Source organism: Chlorocebus sabaeus, chromosome 9 (assembly GCF_047675955.1).
Source record: "Chlorocebus sabaeus isolate Y175 chromosome 9, mChlSab1.0.hap1, whole genome shotgun sequence".
Taxonomy (NCBI): domain Eukaryota; kingdom Metazoa; phylum Chordata; class Mammalia; order Primates; family Cercopithecidae; genus Chlorocebus; species Chlorocebus sabaeus.
In genome coordinates, this window is record NC_132912.1 from 79,301,271 (window position 1) to 79,321,184 (window position 19,914).

Below are 19,914 nucleotides of genomic sequence, written 5' to 3' on the forward strand. Positions count from 1 at the left end.
TTTCACATAAACTCTACAAGATATGTGATCTTATTTCTTGCATATTACAGATGGAGAGAATAAGAGAAGTGAAGTAACTTGCCTAAGGTTATACACAAGCTGATGTCAGGAGGCAATAATTGAACCCAGAGCCTATACCTGAAGGGATTATGCATCAGTTTATTTTAATTTGACCCCAGACTTTAATCTAAGATGATGTCTTAAGACACTTACTTATCCTTAGAATCTTGGATTAAGAAAGACAAAACCAATAATGAAAGCTAGATGGTTTTAGCATGAGGCAATCATGAACCGTGTACCCAGAAGGTGGAATGGAACAATTGTACGGTCATCCTTTGCTGGGGTAAACTGTTATTTGCCTGGTTTCCCTAAAGTAGAAAAAGGCTGGGTGAGATCTGAATAGGGAAATTGAGACAAGAAATGTGATCGCTGAAAATAATGTCTTCTGAGCAGCTCCCAGTATCTATTAACTTCTTACCAAGATAAATCAAAACTATGTATCCAGAAAGACAAATAATAGGTAACATTTACTGAATACCTATAGATAATCTTATCTAATCATTACAACCCTTTTTTAAGAGAAATACTTTTTTTCCTATTTTATAGATATGGAAACTGATGCTGCAAAATGAATTTGCCGATGATAATACAGTTGATAAGTAGTTGAACCAGAGAAAAAAAAGTTCTCTATTGATGTCATTGACTGAATCAAGGCAGAAAATATGCATCACAGAGTGTTATAGTTTAGTTCCTTGGTTTAAGATTCCCTGGTTCATTCTACTCTGTACGGATGAAAAAACACTGAGGATGAGATCAATGGAGTGACTTGTTCAGTGTCCCCAGATCATTAATGTCAGTGGCAGACTTAGGACCCTACTATCCTATTAGCCTGATCCTGTATTTTTCCCACCACACTGCACTGTTTTTTGCTTGGGGTTATGAGTGATTACAGAAGCCAACTAAACATAAATTTTGAAAGCTTTCAAAATGTTTGTTTTCTGCAGTTAATTTGAAGAGAATGGGGGAGAGGGAGTCAATGTGGTTGGAGAAATTTTGGAGGTGGTTCAAAGAAAATTAAATATGGAGAGAAAGGTCTTAAAAAGTGTCCTTAGCTGGCCCCTAGTGAACACTAGAGTGCTTTGTTCAAAAGAACTCAACTAAAAATAAGCTGGGAAAAATGCCCCTATAGGAAAAACAACATTTCGTGCAAAAGTATGATTTCAATAAGTCAACCGAGTCCAAGTTTAGACTGTGATTCATTTTACAAATGAAGTTACACCCCCAGATCATGTATGCATCCAATTTCAGCCTTTGGCCATATTCTTCATCACTCTTGTGGGACATGTGTTTATTAAATTATAACCCATGCTCTGTTATGTGGTGTGGCCTGTTTATCTTGCAGATCTGAAATAACATAATTACTTAAAGCAAGTTTGAATGGCATATTATTAAATTCTCTGGTTTTTTTTCATTTCCACCAACAAAAATTATTCTCATTTTCTAAATTTAAAATATTTATCTCTTTAAATTTTGATACTGTATCTTTGATACATACAAAATAGCATTAAAAGTTGTGTGTGTAATTATGCTGTCAAATGGTTTTGTCTTCCCCCTTAATCTTCCTCCAGTGTATTTGGCTTCGACAGAGCGGTGCTGCTAGACTCTAATAAATCATCCCTTCAGGTCTCAAATATTGTGCTGTACAAGGGAAATTCAAGAAGGATACATATTATTTTAAGCAAATGCATATAGGCATTTTTTATTTGTACATGTGACTGCATCTTGTTGGCACTTGGACTTAATTCCCTGACTCTGGAAGCAAAGAATAGGCAATTAAGGATAACAGATCCACTCCAAACAAGAAGGTGGTGCTCAATATGTATTGGTTGATTTGACTGTTCTATGCCAGATATAGCCAATGCGAAATCATGTACACATAACACAAACGTGTCAAATAACAAGTGTCCATTATGTGCTAGGCATATTCTCTTCAAAACTCATGGCCTCTCTGTAAAGTAAATGATATCAACCTTTTTTATTAGATGAAAAAACTCTGGGGCTCAGAGAGTTTAAACAGTTGAAGGAGGTCAAACAGTAAGTAGCAGAGATTGGGACCTAATTAACATGGGCTGGAAAACACTTTGGAAAGGTTGATTTAAATGATTTGTGCAATGTCAACCCTCAGTGAATTTAAAGAGCATGGGCTATGTCTTGCTCAAGGCACAACTTCTTCCCTCGATTCATGCTACCTTTGGCTTTTCTTAAAAACCAAAAAAAAAAACAAAAAAAAAAAACAAAATAAAACTAACATTTATTGAGAATGCCCCTTATGCCAGTTTCCATGCTGGCTCTTTGCACACACTGTTTCATTTACATTTTTAAAATGTTTTGGAACTTCTCTGACTCTGCCCAGCTGCCTCCTGTCATGGCCAAAAGTCTAGACCATTCAGCAAAGAGTCAGATGTTAGTTCCAGTTGAGTGAATTGGTTAGGTCTCAAATCCTTTCTGCTCATCGCCTGTAAAATGGGATAACAATACAGTTCCTGCTTATTTCTGTTTTCAGTTAGGATGAAAATGTCAAAAGAGAAAATATTAGAAAAGAACAAAAGCATATGTGTGAACAATGGTCTTGCATAACGGAGTCACGTTGTACAGTTGTAAAATAGCAGATGTATGTGGTCAGCAAAAAGATGAGGGAGAGAAGGATAGAGTGAGAGAGAATAATTTGACCATGGCCAATCATTCCTCCTGCTATTCTACTCAGTGAGAATAAATCCCCAGTGAACAGGAGATGGACAGCCTCACTCACTCCCAGTTCACTGTGCCTCTTCAAGTGTGAGTATCTCCCAGAGCTGAGTATGGCTTCTAGGGATTAGATGTATGATTTTCTAATAAGATGCCCTATAAATGCAAGCCATCTGGTTCTCCAACAAAGAAACAGTTACTTGTTTTAATGCACAATAAAAAAAACTGGCTGTGAGAGAAGATATATTCCTCAGGGCCTTTTCAAGAATAATCTAGATTCTGCTTCTCAAACCATCTGTGGTGAAGCACTATTTTTGTTCAACATCTTTTAAACTAATACTTTTCTAAAAAACAGTACAAATTAATTACTAGAAAATAACCACTTGCTTGTATGTCCAGCCATGCCATATGGCTTCTTCACATTCTAATACTTATCTTATTGCTGACCAGAAACAAACAGTTCGAGGATTTATTCATCCCAACTCATGAACCATTTTCTGAGTTGCAATGATCTAGATTAGACACATTATTTAACTCCAATAAATAATGGTCTTATTCTAAACACAATTCTAAAATTCAAAACTCTTCTTAAAATAGGACTCCACTTTCTACCTGAGTGAAGAATTTTTATTTATTTTTCTCTTTTATATAAATAAATAAAACAAATTTTATTTTTCTCTTTTCTAAAGCTTTTATGTTGCATGCAAAGGGAAACAGGTTTGTTACCTGGGTACATGGCGTGATGCTAAGGTTTGCGTTACTTACAATTCTGTTACCCAGGCACTGAGCATAGTACTCAACAGGTAGTTTTTTTCCAGCTGTTATGCTCCTATCTCCCTCTCCCCTCTGGTAGTTTCCAGTGTATGTCATTCCCATCTTTATATCCATGAGTACCCAATGTTTAGCTCCCACTTATAAGTGAGAGCAAACATGTGGTGTTTGGTTTACTGTTTCCGTATTAATTCACTGATGATAATAGCCTCTAGCTGCATCCATCTTGCTGCAAATGACATAGTTTCATCCTTTTTATGGCTGTATAGTATTCCATGATGCATGTGTACCACATTTTTTTTATCCATTCCACTGTTGATGAGTACCTAGGTTGATTCCATATCTTTGCAATTGTAAATAGTGCTGCAATGAACATGCAAATGCATGTGTCTTTTGGTAGAATGATTGTATTTTTTGGACATATACCCAGTAATGGGATTGCCAGGTTGAATGGTAGTTCTATTTTAAGTTCTTTGAGAAATATACATGAAATTGCTTTCCACAGTGGCTGAACTAATTTACATTTCCACCAACAGTGTATAAACACAGCCTTGCCAACATCTGTTGTTTTTTGATTTTTTAATATTCACCATTCTGATTGGTGTAAGATGGCAGCATGGTAGCAGTACAAAAAGACACATAGACTAATTGAACAGAATAGAGAACTTAGAAATAAAGCTGCACACCTACAGCCATCTAATTTTTCACAAAGTAGACAAAAATAAGTAATGGTGAAAGGACTCCCTATTCAATAAATGGTGCTAGGATAGCTAGATAGCCATGTGCAGAAGAATGAAACTGGACACTTACCTTTCACTATATACAAAAATTAGTTCAAGATGGATTAAGGATTTAAATGTAAGACCACAAACTATAAGAATCCTAGAACTAGGAAACACCATTCTAGCCACTGACCTTGGGAAAGTCCTCAAAAGCAATTGCAACTAAAACACAAATTGACAAGTGGGCCCTAATTAAACTAAAGAGCTTCTGCACAGCAAAAGAAACTATCAACAGAGTAAACAGACCACCTACAGAATGGGAGAAAATATTCACAAATTACGCATTTGACAAAGGTCTAATATCCAGAACCTATAAGGAAGTTAAAAATTTAACAAGCAAAAAACAAATAACCTCATTAAAAAATAGGCAAAAACATGAACAGACTTCTCTCAAAAGAAGACATACATGTGACCAACAAACGTATGAAAAAATGCTCAACATCACTAATAATGGAGAAATGTGAATGTGAGTGAAGGCGTTTCATGGCCGTTTGATCTTCCTTTTTTCTTCTCTCCTTGCTGCACAGAGGCCCCATTCTCTTAGGCTCTTGTTTCACCAGTTCAGCCTCCCCTCTAACTTCTGCCTTCAGCCTCATGACAGAGCCCTCCCCTTTGGTATCCTCTGCCCTAAACATCTTGCATTTCTGGTATTTCCTTCCTCATTTCCCATGGCTCATTTTCGTAGGGTCTTGTCAGCAGTAGTTGATAGGCTAATTATGTTGATCAATGAGTTTATGCTGACATGCATGAATTCATGGCTCACCCCAGTCAGTGGAATTCAGTATATAAACATCTGTTTACTTAAGCCTGTTTTGTTTAAGGTATTTTACTTGGAGGGATCTCTTCAAAGATACAATCCCTGCTCTCAAGTGTATCATCATTGAGAGCAAGGCTGGACTCTTGACTCTCTGGGGAATAGAAATATGGAGGCACCTTAAGAAATAGATGATCCAGTGGCCGAAATCAGCTTTTTACTCTAGTGTATTTTTGGAACCCTTCTCCTGTCTCGTGAAAAAAAAAAAAAAATGTTTCAGAGGTCAAATACATTTCAAAACTTCCATAGAGTCTATTTCCTTCTTTGAGGGTCCCATGAAACTTAGCATATTAGAATTCTAAGAAACTTTTCAGGTAGACAATCTAATTTTATTTAAATCATGAGTTTCCCAACATAATATGACCATAAAACTCTTTAGTCTAAAAATACCAGTTAATATCCATCAAAATTAGTATTCTTCAAAATACACTTGGAGAAATGCTGATTGGGTTAGGATTTCAAGCTTAAAATGCCACGATTGTATTATAGAGCTACTATTGGTTTTCTGAGGTATCATAATGGCATGGGTTTTGTTTTCTCAAAAAGGAGTCCTACTGTTTAGAGTTGAATACTGAGGTATTTATGGGTGAAATAATGTGGGTTCTCAGATTTTCTTTAAAATATTTCTGAAAAGAAAGAGGGATTATTGACAAAATGTTCATAACCTTGGTGATTAATACACAGAGGTTCATTAAATTGTCTACCTATTCTATATATGTTTGAAAAGTTCTATTATAAGAATCTTATTTTAAAATTCTGTGATACTTACATTATATAAAGTCAGCCAAACTTCATTAATTTTTTTTTTTTTTTTGAGATGGAGTTTAGCTCTTGTTGCCTAGGATGGAGTGCAGTGGTGCAGTCTCAGGTCACTGCAACCTCCACTTCCCAGGTTCAAACGATTCTCCTGCCTCAGCCTCTCAAGTAGCTGGGATTATAGGCAGGAGCCACCACGCCTGGCTAATTTTTAGTATTTGGTAGAATTGGGGTTTTACCATGTTGGCCAGGCTGGTTTTGAACTCCTGACCTCAGGAGATCCACCCTCCTCAGCCTCCCAAAGTGCTGGGATTACAGATGTGAGCCACCGCACCCAGACCAAACTTCATTCATTTGTAATTCACCAATTTAAATTCTGTGAGCATTAGGACGATATACTAGTTTGATTGAACTGAAATTGGTCTTCGCTTATAAAATATATTCAAAATTAATATAAATGTAGAGTTTCCCAGAAATATAGCAGAGAATAGTTTACAAATCCTGGGGGGCTCTGGAGATGCCTGAGTGGCAAAGTGAACTGAGCAAGTAATCAGGTGGGCACATGTCCCCTTTCCCAACTCCAATTTTAACCCTTTAATAGAGCAAAGGTCTACTCGCTACTTTGTTTTTGTAAAGGGCCTATTGTTTAATTATATAAAAGTATGAAAACCACTGCTGTATACTCAGATGAATGCGGTCTACTGGGTCTAATTTGGTGAAACTCTTCAATGTTTTAATTTGCCTAGATTTTAAAAATTGATAAGTCGAGTTCCCAGGCCTCCTTTCCTGTGCCTTTCCACAGAGGCCAGGGAGGGCTGCCCTTTGGTACTTTGCTGGGTTTGTGGTTTGTGAGTTGGCAGCTTGCTGGCAGCCAGCCTTCTGTCTGGTCTGGTGCATATCACGCCATGGTTCTTCCCCTCAACTGGCAGCAGGTAGGGAACTTGCATGTCTCCAGATGTGATTCTCCCTCTTAGATGAACACTTGGGGCAGCTCCACACCACCCTTCAAAACCCAGGACTAGGTTTCAGGAAGACTCTGGACTCAGAGAGCTCTAGAAAATGAGCTGTTCCTTTCTCCAAAGTATATTCTAAAAGCTAATTTTTGTCTTGGTCTTAACTGGAGGTATCTTGAAGAGCAAAGAATTCCATCTAGAGGACTTTACAGGATCATTGAAGAACTCAGGAAGGCTTCTAAGTGTTTTCAACAGATGAGAAAATGGAGGCCAGTAAAGAGTTCTTTCTACTGCTCCCTAGGGCCCAGCTCCTTACTATAGGAGGTAGTAAAGGGCTTCAGAGCACCAGCTGTGGGGTCAGATGGTCTCAGGCTTCTCCAACCATGTCACTTTTTAACCTCTGGCAAGTTATTTAGTTCCTCTGAGTCCTAGTTTCCTCATCTCTCGTAAGATTGGGAATAATATCACTTATCCCATACAGTTGCCTCAAATATTTTTATCTGTGCTAAGTGTTTCTCCAGGGTCTTTCATTGTAAAATGAGAGAAAGTGGGATAAGCTCTTTGTATGAAACCTGTCCTGTTACATGGTAGAAACTTGACATATTCTTGCTTTATTGCCCTTGCAGTTCTTCTGATGGTTGTTGGGGTGATGGTTCCTATCGTGAAGGTGGAACACCCCTGCTTCCAACAGCTCACTTAGTGAAGAAGCCTGAGCAGAAAAATCTCCCTTTGCTGTCAATATTAGTTTCCTGGAAAATCTTAATATAAGAAATTTGGCTCTAGGCTCTCTTAGGAATGAGGAAAGCAAGTTCTAGTTGAGGTGTTGACCACTCTGAAGATCCCATTAGTCTCACTGTGCCTTTTCCTGCCATGACATTGTCCCATGACGATCAGTGGTGATCAGAAGGACCTATTGATATCAGACAAAAAACTTCTCATTTATTTAGCAATTAGCTTCTGTATTGATTCCAGGTTTAGAATAAAAACAGATCAATCCAACATAATATTTCTCATCCGGTTAACTTAATCTAATTAGTCTGGCGTGACTTTCTGAAAGCCATGGCCACTGGGGCATGCTTCCAAACATCATAGATAGAATGCCAGAAAGTGGACAATGGTCTTTCCAGGAATGAGACCTGATGTATAGAACTGGTGATTGGTTTCAATTCTTGACTTTTTTGCTCTGGCTATTTTCTCCTTTTATTCCCCCTCCTCATTTCTGATGTTTTTATAGATAGGCATAAGACATTGTCTCAACAAGAGTGAGGTTTCCTCTGTTGATAAACGAATTCACTAAACAGGTTCTCTCTGCTCCGAAAGAGCATAAATCTCTACAAAGAGGCTTCAGTTTGGTTTCAGCACATGTGAACAATGAGACAGCCTTAGGAGGCCAACTTTAAATACTTTAGAATGAAGCTTTTTAACAAAGACTCCCAAAGTACAGGCAAGCAAATCAAAGAAAAATGTCAAACTCCGAATACACTCCAAGCCCAGCAAAACGTCAAAGGAGCTGCTAGGAAGGGAAGAATGGGCCTTCAAATAATGTATAGCCAGGGAGAGAGGAGAAAGAAAAGAAGATAGTATCTGATTTATAAATATTTATAAAACAATCATTAGGCTTGGCTGGAACATGCAGTTCTTCTCCGAGTTCACTGGTGGGAAACAATAATAAAATGCAAGGAATTATTCAAATAAAGGCAAGAAAAGATTTAACTCCATATTTTTAGAAATCTACCAACACTCCTCATACCATGTAGTGAAGAAGGGTATAGTAAATGAGCTCTGTGGAATCCTGTACTTGGGCGGTATGGAGGAAACCAGCTCAGAAACAGACTTCAGAGCCATAAATTAGCTTCCAGTCTTAGTGACCAGACCCTGGCCATCAGCATCCACTCTATATTGGTCCTTGGCTAGTGTCCACTCTGCTCCCATTCAGAGCTGTAGCTGCATAGGCCACCCTGCTGCCCCTCTCATTTGTGAACCATGTGGTGACTGCTCAGAACTGGGCCTGAAATAGTTCCTCTTTAAAAGGCCCAGCCTGGGTTCTCTTTTAATCTGGACCAAGACAATTTGGTATGTGCTTCTGAAAAGGACTTCCATTAGGAAGATTTCATATTTGTTCTGGGCTTGTCTTACATAGGAATGGGTGAGGGGGCAATTTAAGCCAACGCTTCCTAACCATTTTGTGACAGCCAAAGGCAAACTAGGAGTCGGCCAGGAGATACGATGGGCTATCCATCTCCATAGTGCTAAAACATTTAACCTTCTTTAAAGCCACTGCTCAAACAGTTACAGTGATTAAAATTATCTTTAGGCACTATTTAAATCACTGTGTCTAAAAATGTTCTAAATTCATAATTGTTATTTGACACTTAAGATCCTTAAGCCTCTCCCCAGGGCTATTTACCAGCACATCTATTTGAGCAAAAAGTTTTGTCAATGATGACAAATAAGTTCCAACATATCAGTACATTTTTTGAAACTGTTTTATTTCAACGTTATATGCCAATTTGAGATTGTGTTTTTCCTGTTTATGTTTTTTCTTATAGTAAGTATATAATACAAAACTAACTTTGTTCAAGTCCCATTTGACCCCCCCAAAATCAGCCCCTATCCCAGTTTATTCCTGTGTACCATACAAATAATATTTCTTTTTATATGTACCTTAACAAGAAATATACTATATGATGCTTAATTTCAACTCTGTCTCCAGATCTGTTCTAAGTGCTTTATGTATATATACCCTTCTTAATGTTCAGACAAATCCTACAATATAAAGACTGTTCTTTTTTTTTTTTTTTTTTTTTTGTCTTCGAGACAGAGTCTCCCTCTGTCACCAGGCTGGAGTGCAGTGGTGCGATCTTGGTTTACCGAAACCTCCACCTCCCAGGTTCAAGCGATTCTCCTACCTCAGCCTCCAGAGTAGCTGGGACTACAGGTACGTACTACCACGCCCAGCTAACTTTTGTATTTTTAGTAGAGATGGGGTTTTATCAAGTTGGCTGGGATGGTCTCCATCTTCTTACCTCGTGATCTGCCTGCCTCGGCCTCCCAAAGTGCTGGGATTACAAGCGTGAGCCACTGTGCCTGGCCTAAAAGGCCTATTCTTATGTTCATTTTACATACAAGAGAACTGAAGCATAGAGAGGCTAAATAACTTGCCTAGGCACATCCAGGAAGTAGCAGAATTGCAATTTTTAACTCAGTATGCTCTTACCACTAGGTTGTCTTGTCCCTCAAAAATGTAGGCAAGCGTTGGTCTATTAGCATGCATTTTCAGCCATAGAGATGTTGACCCCAATGGGGCAAAATTTGTTCTTGGTGGTCTAAAATATCTTACTCTTTTTATGTATAAAGCACAGATTACATTTAGTACATAAACAGATAGTGGCGTATCTAGGAAAAAGAAGATTAGAAAAAACAACGTTCTTCAGTGATCATTAACTTAAAAAGACTGAAAAACATTGGACTATAGGTTATATGAGGAGAATACTACCATAAGTCTTTCCCTAGCAGCAACCCTCTATTCAAACACACAGACACATGAACCCTCAGATGTACCAAATTTGTTTCTCAATCAGAGTAAGTGCCTGAATTTTTTCATATTAGAGAATCATTCCTTTGGATTATCATAATACTGCCCATAGAGGACCTCTTTCCAAATGCAAATATCACTGGTATAAGTAGTGTATTAATCTTTTCATATAAATTACTGAAAGTGAGACTAGCAAGTTGCTGAAGAAATAAGAAAAGACCAAGTCAGATTTCAGGAAAAGGGAAAAAGAGACAGGTCAGGTGGGGAGTATGGGGTCTGTGGGCACAGCAGAGGACTTGAGAGTGCAACACAAGGGTATAAGAATTTATGAGAGCAGCAGGTACCTGAGGACCTAGTAAATTGAGATCAAGAAGGTTAAACGCAAGAATCACCCTATTTATGACATTTGGTACCCAACAGAATTAAGTTCCCACCTTGGCACTATTACCCACCAGTTCTGCAGCCAGGGCAAGGCACTTACCCTCCCTCAGCCTCAATTGCTTTTTCAAGGAGACGATAGGCTTTAGACTATAAATGCGTGGGAAATGCCTGGAATGGAGTAGGCACTCATCATACACTAGCTTAAAAGTTGATGGTATTTTTATAATAATCGGATGATTACCTTGCAATTTTATCCAAAGCTAGCCATGTGCTTAGAACAACTGTGCTCTTTCCTCATTGGATTCAGTGAGCAGTCAAGGGAAGCAAAGGTGCAGCTTTTTCTCACTCACCTCCCACAGAAGCTAATTGAGATGGGAGCTCTTTTGGCTTCTCAGTGATTCTCTAATCACATCACTGTACAGACACATCAAGGCAGCCAAGGCTTTAGAAAAGTAATTCGCCTCTTCATTGTTGCAAATATTTCCAAAGGGAAATTAAGGTGTAATTTTTCTAAATCAATCGAGTGATTGCCAAGACAGAGTAAATAAAGGGTTTTTTCACAGGAAAAAAAAATCAGCAACTGGATTGCTGATAATTCACCCCTTTCATTCCCAGATTCACTGGAGCCTTGATTCAGCCAAACCCGGGTTTCTTTGATTTTGACCTATGTCTTCAGTTCTATAGTTTGGGGAAAAGGATAGGAGATGTGAAAACCTTAGAAGGAAGGCAGTATTTAAGGACATGCAGAAGAACATGAAGAGGTGGAAATTGAGAAGTCATATAGTTTTATTTGGGCCAAATTACTGCAGTACTTATTCCACACGACCGCCTCTTCCAAATCTATTATGAATTCCAACACAGCTCTGAAAGACCATGGACTATCTTACAAACTGAGCTACACCCAGACCTGGAGCCGGGAATGTCCCAGCCTCTGGCAAAATGTAACCATTCTCTCTCACGGTTGAACGGGTCCAGGAAGAATCTATTTTTCTTCCCCAAATCTGCAGGGAGAAATATAACATCCAGGTGACCCCAAGAACATAAAATTTTATGCAGTCTTCCATTTCTCATCTTCACATCCTGGGCTCTTCTATCTCAACTCCGGTTTTTATGCCTGCACTTGCTACGATGAAAGTCAACTCTTGCCAATGTCCTATGTGCCTCTTTCTTCCTAATATAAGACTCTAATTCCACGTTTCCTTAAAATGGCTCAGATAGACATTTTTTCATGGCTCTGGCATCCACACTACCCTGATTGTAGCCTGGAGGAAGAGGACAATGGAAGACTCCTGGGCCCCTCCTACCACTCCCATCTTGAAAAAGGAACTGACCAGAGAAGGGCCAGAAAAAACTCACTAAGCATGTGCTGTCCAATACAATAACCACTAGATGTATGTAGCTATTTAAATTTACGTTAATTCAAATGAAATAGAATGTAAAATTCAGTTCTTCTGTCATACTGACCATATTTCAAATACTCAAAAGTCACATGTGGCTAATGGCTGTGGGGCATACCAAACCCCTTTCTTACACCATATACAAAAATTAGCTCAAGACGGATTAAAGACTTAAATGTAAAACCCCAAAACTGTAAAAATACTGGAAGACAACCTAGACAATAGCATCCTGGACGTAGGAATAAACAAAGATTTTGTGATAAAGACTCCAAAAGTAATCGCAATAAAAGTAAAAATTGACAAGTGGGATCTAATTAAGCTTAAGAGCTTCTGCACAGCAAAGGAAACTATCAACAGAGCAAACAGTCAACTTACAGAACAGGAAAAGATATTTGCAAACTATGCATCTGACGAAGGTCTAATATCCAACATTTATAAGGAACTTAAACAAATTTACAAGAGTAAAACAACCCCATTAAAAAGTGGGCAAAGGACATGAACAGACACTTTTCAAAAGAAGACATAAATGTGGACAAAAGCAAAGAAAAAAAATCTCAATATCACTGATCATTAGATAAATGCGAATCAAAACCACAACGAGATACTATCTTTCACCAGTCATAATGACTATTATTTAAAAAATCAAGAAAATAACAGATGCTGGTGAAGTTGCAAAGAAAAGGGAATGCTTATAAACTGTTGGTGAGAGTGTAAATTAGTTCAACCATTGTGTAAAGCAGTATGGTACTTCCTCAAAAGAGCTAAAAGCAGAAATACCATTTGATCCAGCAGTCCCATTACTGGGTTCCTACTCAGAGGAAAATAAATCATTCACGTGCACACGAATATTTATTGCAGCATTACTCACAATAGTAAAGACATGGAATCAATCTAAATGCCCATCAATGACAGTTTGGATAAAGAAAATTCGTTGCATATACATCATGGAATACTATGAAGCCATAAAAAGGAATGAGAATATGTCTTTTGCAGGAACATGGATGGAGCTGGAGGCTATTATCCTTAGCAAACAAACACAGAAACAGAAAACCAAATACTGCTTGTTCTTCCTTATAAGTTGGAGCTAAATGATGAGAACTCATGCACACAAAGAGGGAAACATCAGATACGGGCCTCTAATTGAGGGTAGAAGGTGAGAGGAGGGAGAGGAGCTGAAAAGATAGCAACTGAGTACTGGGCTTAATACCTGCGTGATGAAATAATCTGTATAACAAACCTCATGACACGAGTTTACCTATGTAACAAATTTTCGCATGAATCCCTGAACCAAAAATAAAAATTGTTTTGTTGTGTTTTGTTTTTTTAAAAAAGAACATTTTCATTATCACAGAAAGTTCTATTGGACAGCACTACTCTAAAGCAACGGGTTCATCATGACAGGGGCTCCTCTTTGCAGGAAGGTATTGTTCCCAGGAACAACTGTTGGCTTGAAGTCTGAATATTTTCTTTCCATTAGGCACTTCTGGACATGACTTCTCTGGGTCCAGGACTTGCCATTTGGGAAACTGATTCTTCTCTTCAGAAATATCCCAATTTAAACCAAGTTCTTCCCTGAGTAAGCAAGAAGGAAGAAATAATATTTTAATGGTTGACATCCCTTTTAAAATTTTTAATTAAATTTTTATTGTGGTTAAACACATGTAACATAAAATGTACTATTTTAACCTTTAGTAAGTGTACAATTGAATGGTATTAAATACATCCACAATGCTGTGGAACCAACACCACTATAACATTTTTATCACCCCAAAAAGAAGCTCTGAACCCATTCTAGCCTCTGGTAATCTTCAATCTAATTTCAATGTCTATGAATCTGCCTATTCTATATATTCATAGGAGTGGAATCCTACAATATTTATCCTATAAGCCTGACTTCATCACTTAGCATAACATTTTAAAAGTTCATCCATATTTTAGCATGTATCAGAACTTCAGTCTTACTGTGTCTGAATAATACTCTGCTGTATGTGAATACCACATGTTATTGAAAAGAAGAGAGAATTTTAAAGCAATCAAAGAATTGAGGTATATTATTTTGCCTTGTTGAATTCTTTACCATTCCACTTACTCTTTTCTGTCAACAAAAAATGGAATTATTTTCCTACTTTCTGCTTCACATCAGAAGGCATTAAAGATTTCTCTGGAGCTATTATCTTCTGATTGGCAAAACAATTGCACACGGTCTGGCACAGAGTAATTGTACTATATAAATGTTTGCTATTGTTATTATTGTTGTTGTTATTATTATTATTATTATTCTGTTAGATCAGCAGTACAGGGCAGATGATCTGGGTCTGGATTTCTGAAAATGCACCTGGCATCATTTCTTAGGCTGCCCCATGGGCGAGATGGTCCAGTTAGTTGAACTGGACACTGGTAGGACAGCTGAGTTGACTGATCTGATTGCTTTGCTGCAGTCTCAAGTTGTTAGAAAGCCCATCATGTACTGAAGACCAACCTTCCTATTCATTGCTTCTGCCAGTTTGTCCTTGCTCTGCCCCTGGAGAGACACATAGCTGGTATTTCGTCTCACCAGATGACAGTGTTCTGATATTTAAAAGTGACCCTGCTCTTACTATGTCTTCACTTCTCCAGGGTAGTCACACCCACTTTCTTCCTCTGATTATTGTTGCTAGTAGTTTCTGACCTTTTCTTAGCCCAGATTCATTCTCTGGATATATCTTAACTTGTTCAGGACCCTGTGACCCAGGGCTGTATACAGTACACCGAATGTGGTCTGACCATAGAGTATTTCTTAAAGATTGGTGATTATATAGAAATAATTAGGTTGATATATACATGTGCTTATCTACGTATCTCCATTTATATATGGATGCAACAGGTTTACACACACACATGCCCTCATCCACCCACCCACTCACCCACACAGACACCATTTCATTCCACACACTTTATATGATGATGGTACGAGTGTTTTGGTATACATGCTCTTCAATCTTCAACATCTCTGAAGAACATAGTGTTCTATTAGGTCAGCCCCCAAAAGGTCAGTGGTGACATGATTCTCTTGCTTGGCTGTAGGGTTGGACAAGGACATCAGTGGTAGTGATGACCTATTGCCTTTGGAGGCTTCCCAGAAGAACCAAGCCTGTTAGCCAGGGAACAAAACATAACGTTTACGGAGCCTGAATGTGAAATATTTCCCTCTTTGAAATAGTGAAGTGGCACCAGCTACCTTGTCTGATACCTCACAAAGGTGTTTAGAACTTTGTTTTTTCTTAGACATATTTCCAATAATTATTTATAAATTAGAGTTGAAAACCTATCAAACATTGTTTTCTCCACTTCTTCATCTATAACAACCCCTCTCTCCTGCTCTCCTTCATTTTTCTCCTAATCCCTCCAAAGCACATTGTAAACACCAATAAACAAAAGTCTTAAAAGTTGGGTAGCTCCCATGCATGTGTGAGATGGGACAACAGAGGGCTTGGAAGAAAGCTATAGTCATTTAAAGGGGATGAATTCAGCAGCACGAGTTTGCTACAGCTTGATCAGAGAAGCTGTTGTTTATTATTTTTTGTGTAAACAGAAAATGGGGGAGAAAGAGACACTAAGCTTTAATAATAAAATGACCTTTCTTCTGAGTAGATCAGCTTTGTAAGTGAAAATGATTCAAGGCTCAATCTAATATCTGGGGAATAGAGCCTTCCCTTCCAAAGACAGATGTGATTATGACACACAGTCAACAATGTTTTTCTTCATTATTGTTTGGCCTGAATTTGGGGTTTCTGGGAGAGAAAGGGAGATAAGGGGTTGAGGACTTGGAGAATAATAGAAATTAAATGGGGATGTATCTGTGGTTTTAGGTCTATATTACAGAGTTTTATTGTTGGTTTAGGTAAAATATCATTTGGAATTTATCATAAGAAAGTCTCCTAGGCTTTCTAGTAGACCATTCTCAAATTAAGAGATAGAATCTGAATTTTGTGAGGTGATTTTTCATTAACTTAACAGAAAAACCATACTCTTAGCATGAGGGACTGAAGCCAGGATGTGGGTTTCCTAAGCTACCGTAACAGTGTAGTTTAGAATGTGGTGTATACATTATGATTAGTTCATAGACATTTCCTTTATGACATTCAAAATATGACTCTGTCTATTCTAAGGCAACTTTTGGTTTCATTACTTACATGATTCTTATAACTCCATAACAATAAATACTGATTATATAGAAATGAGGTAGTGAGAATGTTCCTTGCCCCTGATTCAATATCTACTGGTAAGTTATTCAATTTTAAGTGCCTCAAATGGTAATATTTAAAATATGTATAACTGCATCAAATTCTACCACATTACTACAATTACAATGAGAATAAAACAAAACAGGAAGTGACACAAAGGAAAGCATTTTGGAATGTTCAAAATAAAGTCACTAGTATATTTAGACTGTTTTAGCCAGAAGTGATTGCTTAGTTTCCACATGTCAGACAATATACTAAGCACTTTTCTGATACTCTCATTTAATCTTCATGAAAGGCTTATGAAGCATGTACCATTATAATGCCTACTTCATATATTAGAAATGAAGCAACAGGGTCACAATTATAAAGTGAAGGAGTTAAGATTTGGATTTGTCTAATACTAGAACTATTAGAGCCTGTCTCAGCTAGATTACAGGACATTCTCATGTAGCATGGGAAGGAAATGATCTGTAATATTACAGAGTGATCTCAAGGCTCAATCCTCAATGGATATGCCACGAATGTGGTGGTTGACAGTCTCGGAGATGGCCCAAGGACTCTCATTTCTTAATATTCATGCTCTTATATAATCTCTTCCCCATGAGTAGGAGATTTCATGGATAACTTCTATTGAAGAGAATACAGTAGAGGTGATGAGATATCACTTGCTAAGATTAGGTTATAAAAAGACTGTGGCTTTCATCTTGAGCCTTCTCTCTCCATCCTGGATCACTTCATCCTGGGGAAAGTCAGCTGCCATGTGTGTGAAGCAGCCCTGTGGAGAAGCCCACGTGGTAGGGAGAGGAAGCCTGCCAATAGCCACGCAAATGAGTTTGGATGCAGATTTTCTGGGGACTGCCAACAGCCATATGAGTGATCTTGGAAGTGGATCCTGCCCCAGCTGAGCCTTGATGACTATAGCCTTGGCCAAAATCTTGACTTTAGCCTCATGAGAGATCCAGGTAACCTGCTTCTGGATTCCTGAACCACAGAAACTCTGAGATAACGAATGTTTATCATTTATTGTTTTCAGCCACTAAGTCTCATGCAGCAATAAATAACTAATATGAATGGCAACCAAATGACTGGCTGCAGAACTGAAACCTTTTCAAGCCTGCCTCCTTCAATTCATTCAACAAATACTTATTGAGATATTACATGCCAGGCATTAGATGTGGTTCCTGCCCTCAAACTGCTGATCTTCTGATGGGACATGATGTGGCAGGAAAAAACTTTTTTAAAAAAAGTTAAAAATCAAAATTCCTTTTAAACTTCTGGAAAATGATTAGAAAGAGCAGAGATATGGAGCCAGCCAGAAGGGCTCCAACTGCAATCTCCAGATGCGGGTTTTTGGGTTAACAACTCCTTTGAGCTTCAGTTTCTTCATCGGCACAGATAAAAAATACTTCTGAAAAGTTTGTATAATTAAATAAAATAATGTATTAAAAATACCTGGCATGATACCTGGCATATATTAGGGTCTCAACAAATGCCAATTCTATGAGTATTACTCTTCCTCTTTTTAATGTAGGGAATATCATTAGATTGTGAAGGGCTATTGAGTGTGTATAAAGAGATAAGCACAGGGCATGATCCATTTTAGATGCAACCAGAGTACTTATTTTCATTAGTTTCTGTGGATCCTATAAATTATGTTATGACCAGACGAGATGAAAATTTTATGAAAAACTTTTGAGGTTCTAATTTTTGTGTAAAATGAAAAAAAATTGACCAATTTGCATCAGTTGCATTAATATAATATTTATTAAAATATCTAAAGTGATATCTGAAATTGGAAAGACACATACACAAGCCTAATACCTCCCAAAAAAGTGAAAAATCAGTGCTAGACTGCATTGGATTTTATTTCTCAAGGAACTAAACATGACCACTAGATGGCACTGGAGTCTGATTTCATCTTTCTATTTCCAGAACAGTCCCTGGGAAAACAACGGTAAGGCTATCATAAATTTTCTGAGTCAGTTACTTGCTTATCTGATGTGATACAAGATAAAAAACATTTATGTATTGTTTTTAAGTTCCTAGTAATCCCCTGTCAATAAATAAACATAATGCCCACTCTTAACCTGAAGCCAACTGATCTCACAACTGAGTTTCATGAACCTTTGAAGAGCTTCCTGTAAGTAAATTTAAGTTTCTACAAATGGAATAAATTATAATTTACATACAAAAAAAAAGAAAGAGACATGATGTGCCTCTGCCAAAGCGCTGACTCCTGCTGTAAATTTTCTCTAGCAATTCAAATCTCAGTTATGAAACATCTAGGACAGTACCTGGAAATTCATTCAACAATTATTTATTGAGACTTCCAGCATTCAAAGGCCCACATAGACACTGAGAGGCAATGGACACCCACATGGAGTTCATACAATAAGCAAATGAATAGATACAATAGTTTTATATGTTATGAAGAAAATAAGTGAGTAATGTGATAAAGATAAATAGGGGCAAGTTGAGGCACCTTTGATAAGGTATGCAGAGATCTTCTCTGAAAAGGTGTCATTTAAGGTGGAACTAAAATGACTATATAGAGTCATTCATAAAAGGAAGATTAGCCTGGTCCAGGAACCAAGAGGCAATGAAGAGGAATTTGGAGAGGCAGGCAGGCCAGGCCATGGAGTGACTTAGAGTTTGTATTTCATCTTGTTGTACAAGCCACTGAGAGGTTTTAAGCAAGCAAGTTGCACAATCTGATTACATTTTTAAAACATTCTGGCTGTTAGTGGGGAATGGATTGTGTGACACAGGATAACACTAGCAAGTGCTTAATAAATGCATAATGAATGAATGAATGAATGAATGAATGAATGAATGAGTGAATGACAGTGCCTACTATATACCTAGTACCAATAAGGTGGTTTTTATTCACTGAAATTCACTTTACACATTATCACACTGATAGAGTTAGACACTCTTTACACAGGTTCTCAAATTTCGGGGTCCATCACAATCATCTGCAGCACCTGTTAAAACACAGATGACTGGACCACATCTTTTATCATGTTCCCCTCCACCATCACTTCCTCCCACCACAGCTTCTGATTCAGGAGATCTGGGATGGGGCCCAAGAATCTGCATTACTAACAAGTTCCCAGATGATGCTGATGTTACCAATGTGAGGACCACACTTGGAGAACCACTGCTGTAAGCGGCTGGGCATAAAATGCCAACAGCTGTTAAAACAAGCAAAAATAGAACTTATTTTAGTTCTGTTACAGTTCAGTCTTCTGGGTGTTGGAGACCACATTCATCCCTTTCTTGTATTACTAAAATGGGAAATACTGTTCATTTCCTGACCAAGGATGATGTCCCTTCCTCTCTTACTAACAGAGCTCGAGTGTTGTTTAAGATTATTATTGTGTCCAAGTTCACAGTTGAATCAGGATTCAATTGAACCAAATGTACCCATTGGTACCAAAGCTACCAGTTGACTTGGTAGCTTTGCCAGATTAGATACTCACTATCCCAGCCTCTCTTGAATGGTCATGGGACCAGGTCTGACCAAGAAGAAGTAATAGAAGCCTGTAGAAGATTCT